We start from the raw sequence: 11169 nt of genomic DNA on the forward strand, positions 1-11169 counted from the left end.
CATAGCAACCCTATAGGACAGAGTAGAACTGCCCCATAGGGTTTCCAAGGAGCAGCTGGTGGATTTGAACTGCTGACCTTTTGGTTAGCAGCCAGATGCTTAACCACTGTGCCACCAGGGCCCCCCTTTTAGCAAGGGAAGAGAAGAAATTAGGATAACATAGATGTGTTAATAACGCTGTAGTTATTCTCTAATGAGGTGGTGGGTGAAGCCCAGGCCTTGGAGTCAGACAGTCCCAAGTTCAAATCCTTGCTCTGCCACAAATGAGCTGTGAGTATTTGGACAAGTTATCAGACATCTCTAAGCCTCATTGTTCTCATTGATAAAACGGGGCTAAAGCAGCTAGAGGTGTTCTGAGGATTAAAAAGACAATGCATATAAAGCATCTAGCATTTGTCTGGCACATACTGAGCCTTAAATAAATAATTGTCATTATTCTCAGTCAGCCACCCATCTGACAGCTTGTCCTACTGTGGTAGCTTGCATGTTGCTACAGTGTTGGAAGCTATGCCACCAGTATTTAAAATACCAGCAGGATGACCCATGGTGGGCAGGTTTCAGCGGAGCTTCCAGACTAAGACAGACTAAGAAGAAAGGCAATTAGCCAACGAAAACTCTATACAGCACAATAGAATTGTCTGATATAGTGCTGAAGGATGAGCACCCTATGTTGGAAGGCACTCAAAATATACAGTGGCTGCAACAATGGACTCGAGCATATCAATGATCATGAAGATGGCGCAGGACCAGGTCATGATTCGTTCCGTCGTACATGGGGTTGCCAAGAGTCAGAGCAGACGCCACAACAACTAACAAGAGCAACATTATTATCAGTATTATGTTGAGTAAATCATAGCAAAGTCTGAAGCCTAATATCTCCTAGGGCTTATACTTTAGGGAAACAATGGCAAAGGGCAGGAAGAGAGTGTACCATTGGCCAAGACCTGTCTGTTATCAGTTCAGGTTCCTCCTATCAGTTCAGGTTCGTCGGCTCATTCTTTCACCCAATGAGCATTTATTGAGCGGCTTTCTAAATATTGAGGATATAACAACGAACAAAACAGACAAAAATTCCTGCTCTTGTGTAGCTTATGTTCTAGTGGAGGGAGAAAGACAATAAAAACTCAAATCAGTACGATATGCAGTATGCCAGATGGTGGTAAGTACTATGCTGAAAAATGAAGCAAAGAAGGGGCGTAGGCACGCTGAAGTGAGGAAGAGGGTTTGTAATTCTGAATAAGGTGGCTAACGCTAGAAAGCTCTCTGTGGAAGTGATTCAGGATTTGCATCCATTCACAGAATATCCCCTTGGGACCCCACATGGCACCTGCAAATTGGAGCAGAAATTAGGAGCTAGAAGGTGCATATGGGTGACAGCCCCAGACACTTTCCTTGGAACTTGCATAGCTGATGTTCAACATCAGCGCCTTCTGTTGTGCATTAAGGTCAGTCCCTTTAGAATAGGCAACTGTCACACACAAGCCACAAATGGCACCCCAGTACGTTTGGGACTTGAAGAGGTCCTCGCTGTCAGTCTGGAGCTCACTCAGAGCTCCAAGTAATTGAACTGGTGCCACATTGCAGCGAAACTGCCAGCCCAAAATACTGTGCTATGAGGATTGCTCCTCCAGCAGAAATCACAATTATCTTATTATGGTGTTGGGTGAAGTGTCCTGAGAGTAGGGATGAGAGAGGAACAGGACTGGGGTCTAGTGTGAATTTCTCAATGGGACTTTTAGTCCCGGTGGATCTCCTCCTTCTGTACTTGGATGAGGTAATGCCAAGGAGAATGGCATTTTGATTCCTTGCTTTGGGGCTCACATACAGAGGTCACTTCATCCAGTGAAGAAACATCTTTGTAACATTCAGATTTGCTTTTTCTGCCCAAAACATTAAGAAACAGAATGTTGCTCAAAGCCGTGATCTCCACAGGGAGGAAAATGCTTAGCAGATATTTTTTCTCCAGAAGTGAGTTAAATTAACAGGCAATACAATTTTCTCCAGTTCCACTAAGGGGAACAGCCAATTATTGATCTCCTACTACTTTGGAGCCCTGGTGGTACAGTAATTAAAAGCTTGCCTGCTAACCAAAAGGTCGAGAGTTGGAATCCACCAGGAGCTCCTTGGAAACCCCATGGGGCAATTCTACTCTGCCCTACAGAGTCGCTATGAGTTGGAATCGATTTGATGGCAAGGAGTTTGATTTGATTTTTTTACTATGTGCTAGATATAAACTTGACATGGGTATGAGGTATCCTTCATATCTGTGAGTAACAGAATACTCAGGTATCAAAGAATTAAATGATGAATCAAACCTGATGGGAACAATATAAGAGAGGAGATATCATACCGATATCTTTCCTGAACATAGATGCAAAATTTCCAAGGAAAATAATTATAACAAACTGAATCCAGCAATATATATAAAAATAATACATCACAACCAAGCTGGAATCTTGGAACACAAGGTTAGTGTAACACTAACAGAGAAAAGGAGGAAAATCACATAATCATCTCATTAGATGGAGAAGCATTGGATAAATTCCAGCCTCATACATTAAAAAAAAAAAAAAAGCAAGAAAAACTTTTAGCAGATTAAGAATAGAAGGTAACTTCCTTAATTTGATGAATAATATCTGCAGAAACTCTTCCACAAATATATTTAGTGGTGAAATAGTGAATGCCAAGATTGGGAATGAGGCAAGGATGCACTCTGTAACCATTTCTATTTTAACATCATACTGGAGGACCTAAGTTGCACACTAAGGAAAGAGAAAGAAATAAAAGGCATAAGGATTTGAAAGGAAGAAATAAAACAATAATTTTCACAGACGACCTCACTGTATATGTCATAATTAAAAGTGGGACTAGATACTTGTCTCAGTCATCTAGTGCTGCTCCAACAGAAATACCACAAGTGGTTGGCTTTAACAAAGAGAAGTTTATTTCTCCACAGTCCAGTAGGATACAAGTCCAAATTCAGGGTGTCAGCTCCAGGGGAAGGCTTTCTCTGTTGGCTCTGCAGGAAAGTCCATGTCATCAGTCTTCCTTTGGTCTGGGAGCTTCTCTGCGCAGGAACCTTAGGTCCAAAGGACACGCTCTGCTCCCAGCACTGCTTTTTTGGTGGTATGAGGTTCCCATGTGTCTCTGCTCACTTCTCTCTTTTATATCTCAAAAGAGAACTGCATTAAGACAATGATCTGGTCAACCTCATCAGTATAAACTCATCACAGTGATAGAATTTACAACACATGAGGAGATCACATATAATCTCATCATAGTGGAAATTTACAACACATAAGGAAATCACATCAGATAGCACAATCATGCAATACTGGGAATCATGACCTAGCCAAGTTGCTACACACATTTTTTGGGGGACACAATTCAATCCATGACAATACTTGCAATCCATTATCTAAAAGGGCTTATACCTAGAATATATAAAGAACATCTAAAAATCAATAAGAAAAATACTGATACCTCATTTAAAACAGAGCAAAAGACTTGTTGGCAAGGGTTGGCAAGGATCTGAAACAATTGGAACTCACAAACAGCTGCTTGGAGTGTCGACTGTTGCAACTACTTTGGAAAATAAACACAGGTATGTCCTATGATCCAGAAATTCCACCCTAGATATGCCCAACAGTAATGTGTTCATGTGTGAGTTAGGTCAGGATCCTGAGAAGCAGACTCTAAGACAAGAATTTGTGTACAAGCAATTTATTAAGAACTTGCTTTCTGGAGAGACTTCTGAGGGAACGGGGACAACAGGACAGAAATGGGGTAGAAGCCAAACAAGAGTGCAATTTCAGGCAAGCTCCTGGGGAGGATAGCTTCAGCCTTACCTTGCAGGGGAACCATGGGATAAGAAATATGCCTCAGAATTTATCCACACTTGAGGCAAGGGAGTTGGACTTTCATAAGCCCTGGTAGCACAGTGGTTAAGAGGTTGGCTGCTTACCAAAATGTTGGCAGTTTGAATGCACCAACCACTCCTTGGAAACCCTATGGGGCAGTTCTACTCTGTCCTACAGGGTCAGTATGAGTTGGGATCAACTTGACGGCAAGGGGTTTGGTTTTCAGTTTTGCAGGAGTCAGGCATGGGCTAAGGGTGGTGGGAGGTAAGGAAAGGCACAGTGACTCTCGAAGCCGAGGTTCACAGGTGTGCCTTCAAGAGGAAAGGTACAGGGAGGCTGGGGGAGGGGCAGACGGTGGCCTGGGCAGAGCACCGTGTCTGCTGCAACATGTTCACCAAAAATCATGTATAATAACTTCATGGCAATATTATTGCAACAGTAAAACACCGTAAACAACCTAAAAGCCCATCCATAGTGTCTTGGTTATATAGTGCTGCTCTAGCAGAAATACCACAAGTGGATGACTTTAACAAACAGAAATTTATTTTCTCACCGTTTAGGAGGCTAGAAGTCCAAATTCAGAGTGCCGGCCGGCTCAAGGGGAAGGCTTTCTCTCTGTGTAGGCTCTGGAGGAAGGTACTTGTCTTTTCAGCTTCTGCTTCCTGATTCCTTGGGGATTCTGCTTCCTGGTTCCTTAGAGATCTCCGTATGTCTTGGCAGCTGTCTTCCCCCATCTCTGCTTCTCTCACTTGCTCGTTTAGTCTTTTTTATATCTCCGAGGAGATTGACTCAAGACACAGCCTACACTAACCCTGCCTTATTCGCATAACAGATACAACCTGTTCTCAAATGGGATTAAAACCACAGGCATAGAGGCTGTGGTTTACAACACATTTTTTTGTGGGGGACATAATTCAGTCCATTTAACGAATAGTAAAATAGACAAATAAATATGAAATTAACCTTTAACAGAATACTATAGAGCCAGTGCTAATGATCAATGTGCTCGACTGCCAACCAGAAGTTTGGAGGTGTCAGCCCACCCCGAGGCAGCTCAGAAGAAAGATCTGGCAATCTACTTCTGAAAAATCACTGTTGAAAACCCTATGGAGTGGAGTTCTCCTCTGACCCATATGGGGTCACCATGAGTCAGAATCAACTCCACAGCAACTGGTTTTGCTTAATACGTAAAAAAAAACAAATGAACAAGGATCAAGCTCACTAACCTGCTGAGCAAAACAAGTAGACATAAACAAGAACATAGAGGATAATTTCATATCTAGAAAGCTTGGTTGTTGTTGTTAGTTGTTGTAGTGCCAATTCCGACTCATGTCAACCTCATGTAGAACAGAAGGGAACTTTGCCTGGTCCTGTGCCATCTTCATGATCCGTTGTTGTAACCACTGTGTATTCTGAGTGCCTTCCAACATAGGGGGCTCATCTTCCAGCTCTGTACGGAACACTGTTCTGTTGTGATCTATAGGGTTATTGGTTAATTTATAAAAGCAAATCGCCAGGCCTTTCTTCCAAGCCTGTCTTAGTCTGGAAGCTCTGTTGAAACCTGTTCAAACTCTGTTGAAATACCACAGGTGACCCTGCTGGTATTTGAAATACAGTGGCATAGCTTCCAGCATCATAGCAACACGCAAGCCACCACAGTACGCCAAACTGACAGTTGGGTGGAGGATATAAAGTTCACAAACAAGCAAAAGTAATCTTTGGGGATAATCTTCTGGGGATAATGAATGGGAGGAGGCACAAGGGGGATTCTGAGGGCTGGAAACGTGCTATTTTGGGGTCTGCGTTGCGATGAAAACAGTGTACTCACTTCGTAAAAGTTCTTCAGCAGGACATTTTCTGTTTGTATGCTACACATCAATAAAATATTCAAACAAAAACAAAAGAAACAAATAAACCTCTGACTTAAGTTCATAACATTCTCTTTTTCCTACCATGTCCTTCTTGCTGTCTTTTTTTGTAACCTGTTTACATCCACCCAACACTAGAGGTCCAACTCAAAAGCCTAATTTCAATCTCCAAAACAGAATTACTATCTCCTCTGTGATCCCATTGAACTTCGTTGGGATCATCAGTGCAGCTCTTCCATCTTGCCTAACAGTTCCGTGTGTCCAGGTCTTGTACCCCTTCTCCTCTGGAAGATGGTAAACTTATGAAGGCAAAGGTGATCATGGACACTTGCTATGGTGTTTGAACTGTGAGGGAAACAAATTTTCTAGCAGTGCTTACAGTCTCATGAAGAGAAAATACATATTCGTATGAAAAGAAAAAAGAAATCAAAACAATAAAAAAAGACTAAATTGAGGTAAATGGAGCGTCAAAATATGTGATACAGAAAATAATTGCTGTGTGTTGTCAGAAATAAGAGAGAATACACCTCCAGTAGCCGCCAAGGAATTAATTCCGGCTCATGAGGACCCCATGAGTGTTACAGCAGAGCTATGCTCCATAAGGTTTTCCAAGGCCGATCTTTCGGAAGTAGATCACCAGGGCTTTCTTCCAAGGTGCCTCTGAGTAGACTTAAACCCCCAATCTTTCAGTTAGCAGCCGAGCACGTTAACCACTTCTGCCACCCAGGGACTCAACCAAGGGAAAAGGGCCTAGAAGAACAGCAAGTACAAAGGCCCTGAATAGGGAAAACTGTTAGAAAACTGTTCTAGAAGCTGTTAGAAGGCCAACGTAACTGGATATGGTGATCTAGGAGCAAAGAGGGGGAAAGGCCGGAAAGGCATGAGCCTCCTGGGTCATGGTAGGGACTTTAGTTTTTATTCTAATTCAACGGGAAGCCACAGAAGAGTTGAAGGCAGAGGCAAGATGTTATTTCTTGCCTCTTGGCCTGGGGCCCTGAGCTACCAGCCCTCTCCCAAGTTCTCAGACCTATGCTGATTGACATAGTTTTCTTCCAAAGATGTTGGCACAGCCCCTACTTTCAAATGAATGACCTGGGTAAAAGCTGAGTGAGCAATGAAATAGAAATGAATTTCCTCATTAACATGATCAATGCTTAGGAGTAATGCTGATTGCTGTTTTATTATTATATAAATATACAGGCGTACCTCGGAGACATTGCGGGTTCAGTTCCAGACCACTGCAATAAAGTGAATATCAAAATAAAGCGAGTCACACAAATTTTTTTGGTTTCCCAGTGCACATAAAAGTTATGTTTACACTATACTGTAATCTATTAAGTGCACAGTAGCATTATGTCTAAAAAAACAATGCACATACCTTAATGAAAAAGTACTTCATTGCTTTAAAATGCTAACCATCATCTGAGCCTTCTTGAGTCATAATCTTTTTGCTGGTAGAGGAGGTAGCCTCTATGGTAATGGATGCTGACTGATAGGGGTGGTGGTTGGTCAAGGTTGGGGTGGCTGTGGCAATTTCTTAAAATGAGACAACAATGAAGTTTCCTAAATCTATCGACTCTTCCTTTCACGAAAGATTTCCCTGTAGCATTCGATGCTGTTTGATAGCATTTTACCCACAGTAGAACTTCTTTCAAAATTATAGTCAGTCGTTTCAAACCCTGCTACTGCTATATCAACTAAATTTATGTAATATTTTAAATCCTTTGTTGTCATTTCAACAATGTTCACAGCATCTTCACCAGGAGTAGATTCTATCTCAAACAACTACTTTCTTTGCTCATCCCTAAGAAGCAACTCCTCATTTGCTCAAGTTTTATCCTGAGATTGCAGCAATTCAATCACATCTTTAGGCTTCTCTTCTAATTCTAGTTCTCTTGCTACTTCCACCACATTTGCTGTTACTTTCTCCACTGAAGTCTTGAGCCCCTCAAAGTCATCCATGAGGGCTGGAATCACATCTTTAGGCTTCACTTCTAATTCTAGTTCTCTTGCTACTTCCACCACATCTGCTGTTACTTTCTCCACTGAAGTCTTGAGCCCTTCAAAGTCATCCATGAGGGCTGGAATCAACTTCTCCCAAACTTCTATTAATGTTCATATTTTGACCTCCTCCCACGAATCACAAATGTTCTTAATGGCATCTAGAATGGTGAATTCTTTCCAAAAGGTTTTCAAATTACTTTGCCCAGATCCATCAGAGGAATCACTATCTAGGACAGCTATAGCCTTACAAAATGCATTTCTTAAATTATAAGTCTTGAAAGTCAAAATGACTCCTTGATCCATGGGCTGCAGAATGGATGCTGTCTTAGCAGACATGAAAATAACATTAATCTCCTCGTACATCTTCATCAGACCTTTTGGATGATCAGATGAATTGTCAGTTAGCACTAATATTTTGAAAGGAATCTTTTTTTCTGAGTGGTAGGTCTCAACAGTGGGCTTAAAATATTTAGTAAATTGTGTTGTAAACAGATGTGCTGTCAGCCAGGCTTGGCTGTTCCATTTACAGAGCTCAGGCAGAGTAGATTTAGCATAATTCTTAAGGGCCCTAGGATTTTCTAAATGGTAAATGAGCACTGGGTTCAACTTAAAGTCACCAGCTGCATTAGCCTGTAACAAGAGAGTCAGCCTGTCCTTTGAAGCTTTGAAGCCAGGCATTGACTTCTCCTTTTCTAGCTATGAAAGTCCTTGATGGCATCTCCTTCCAATATAAGGCTGTTTTGTCTACATTGAAAATCTGTTATTTAGTGTAGCCACCTTCATCAATTATCTTAGCTAGAGCTTCTGGATAACTTACTGCAGCTTCTAGATCAGCACTTGCTGCTTCACCTTGCACTTTTATCTTACGGAGATGGCTTCTTTCCTTAAACCTCATGAAACAACCTCTGCTCGCTTCAAACATTTCTTCTGCAGCTTCCTCACCTCTCTCAGCCTTCATAGAATTGAAGAGAGTTGGGGACTTGCTCTGGATTAGGCTTTGGCTTGAGGGCGTGTTTTGTCTGGTTTGATCTTCTAGCCAGCCCACTAAAACTTTTAACGTATCTGCAATAAGTCTGTTTTGCTTCCTTTTAATTCGTGTGTTTGCTAGAGTAGCACTTTCAATTTCCTTCAAGAACTTTTCCCTTGCATTCACAAGTTGGATAACTGTTTGGCACAAGAGGCCTAGCTTTTCACTTATCTCATCTTTCTACACGCCTTCCTCACTAAGCCTAATCATTTCTAGCTTTTGATTTAAAGTGAGATACATGCTACTCTTCCTTTCACTTGAATACTTAGAAGCCAATGTAGGGTTATTAATTGGCCTAATTGAACCATCTGAAGAAGAACGCAACATCAGGATTGAAGGAAGACTCATTAACAACCTGCAATATGCAGATGGCACAACCTTTCTCGCTGAAAGCAAAGAGGACTTGAAGCACTTCTTGATGCAGATGAAGACTACAGCCTTCAGTATGGATTACACCTCAACATAAAGAAAGCAAAAATCCTCACAACTGGACCAATAAGCAACATCATGGCAAACAGAGAAAATACTGAAGTTGTCAAGGATTTCATTTTGCTTGGATCTACCATCAACACCCATGAAAGCAGCAGTCAAGAAATCAAACTACGTATTGCATTGGGCAAGTCTGCTGCAAAAGACCTCTTTGAAGTGTTGTAAAACAAAGATTTCACTTTGAGGACTAAAGTGCAGCTGACCCAAGCCATGGTGTTTTCAATCGCCTCATGCGTGTGTGAAAGCTGGACAATGAATAAGGTAGACCAAAGAAGAATTGATGCCTTTGAATCATGGTGCTGGTGAATAATGTTGAATATATCATGGACTGCCGGAAGAATGAACAAGTCTGTCTTGGAAGAAATACAGCCAGAGTGCTCCTTGGAATCACGCACTTTGGACATAATATCAGAATGCACCCGTCCCTGGCGAAGGACAGCATCCTTGGTAAGGTACAGAAAGAGTCAGTGAAAAAAAGGAAGAGCCTCAGCATGATGGATTGACACAGTGGCTGCAACAATAGGCTCAAACACTTAACAATCGTGAGGATGAGACAAGACCAGGCAGTGTTTCTTTCTGTTGTACATAAGGTCGCTATAAGTCAGAACCAACTCAACAGCACCTAAAAAAACAATAACAACAATTTCAGTATTATCTTATGTCAGGGGATAGGGAGGCCCCGGGACAGGGAGAGAGATAGGGGAACAGCCGGTTGGTGGAACAGTCAGAACACACACGACATTTATTGGTTACGTTTGCTGTCTTTTATAGGCGTGGTTTATGGCACTCCAAAACAATTACAATAGTAACATCACAGATCGCTGATCACAGATCACCAAAACAGATATAATAATAATGAAAAAGTTTTCAATATTGGGAGAATTTCCAAAATGTGACAGAGAGACACGAAATGAACACCTACTGCTGGAAAAATTGTACCCATCCATAGACTTGCTCCACGCAGGGTTGCCACAAAACTTCAGTTTGTACAAACGCAGTATCTGTGAAGTTCACTAAAGCAAAGCATAATAAAACGAAGTATGCCTGTACTGTCTTTCAGTCAATCAATCAGCAAGTATTAATGCACTGGGGAAACAACAGGATTTAGTTGTCATGATCACAGACTCTGGGTCTAGACCCCTTATTCTAAGTGAGGACCCTGGACCTGCAGAGTCAGCATCCCTGGACTTTGTTGAAAATGCAGAATCTCAGGTTCCACCCAGACGTGCTGAATCAGAAACGCTGGGGTGAAGCCCAGCAATCTGTTTTAGCAAGTTGTCCAGGTGACTCTCGTGCTTGCTAACATTGAGAAGTGTAACTGCCTAGCCTTGAACCCTGGCTTATCACTTAGTACCTACATGACCTATAGCAAGTTTTTCAAACTCTCTGCCCCAGTTTTCTCTTTGGAAATTCAAGATAATAATAATTCATTGTGGTGTTATGCAATGCTTGGCAGTCAATGAATGCTATTATCATTGAGTGCTTGCTGCAAGCTCAGTATGATAAAGCTAAAGTAAGGGAGATCACAGTCTCTGCCTTTCTGGAGCCTACCTCTGGTGTGAATTCTATTTCCTAGCTCTATGACTTGGGGTGTAGATGGGTGTAAGCCTCAGTTTCCTTATCTACAAAAATGGAGGTAAACTACTACTTTCCATTTAAGGTGTGAATTTTTGAGAGAATGCATGTTAAGAGAAAATATTGAAGTTGACGTTGTCAAGGATTTCATTTTACTTGGATCCACAATCAACACCCATGGAAGCAGCAGTCCAGAAATCAAACAACATACGGCATTGGGCAAATCTGCTGCAAAAGACTTCTTTAAAGTGTTAAAAAGCATTACTCCCTCACCCCAGCCCCTGGCAAATACTAATCTATCTCTACAGATTTTCGTATTCTGGACATCTCACATTAGTGGACTCAA

Source organism: Trichechus manatus, unplaced genomic scaffold (assembly GCF_000243295.1).
Source record: "Trichechus manatus latirostris isolate Lorelei unplaced genomic scaffold, TriManLat1.0 scaffold00019, whole genome shotgun sequence".
NCBI lineage: Eukaryota > Metazoa > Chordata > Mammalia > Sirenia > Trichechidae > Trichechus > Trichechus manatus.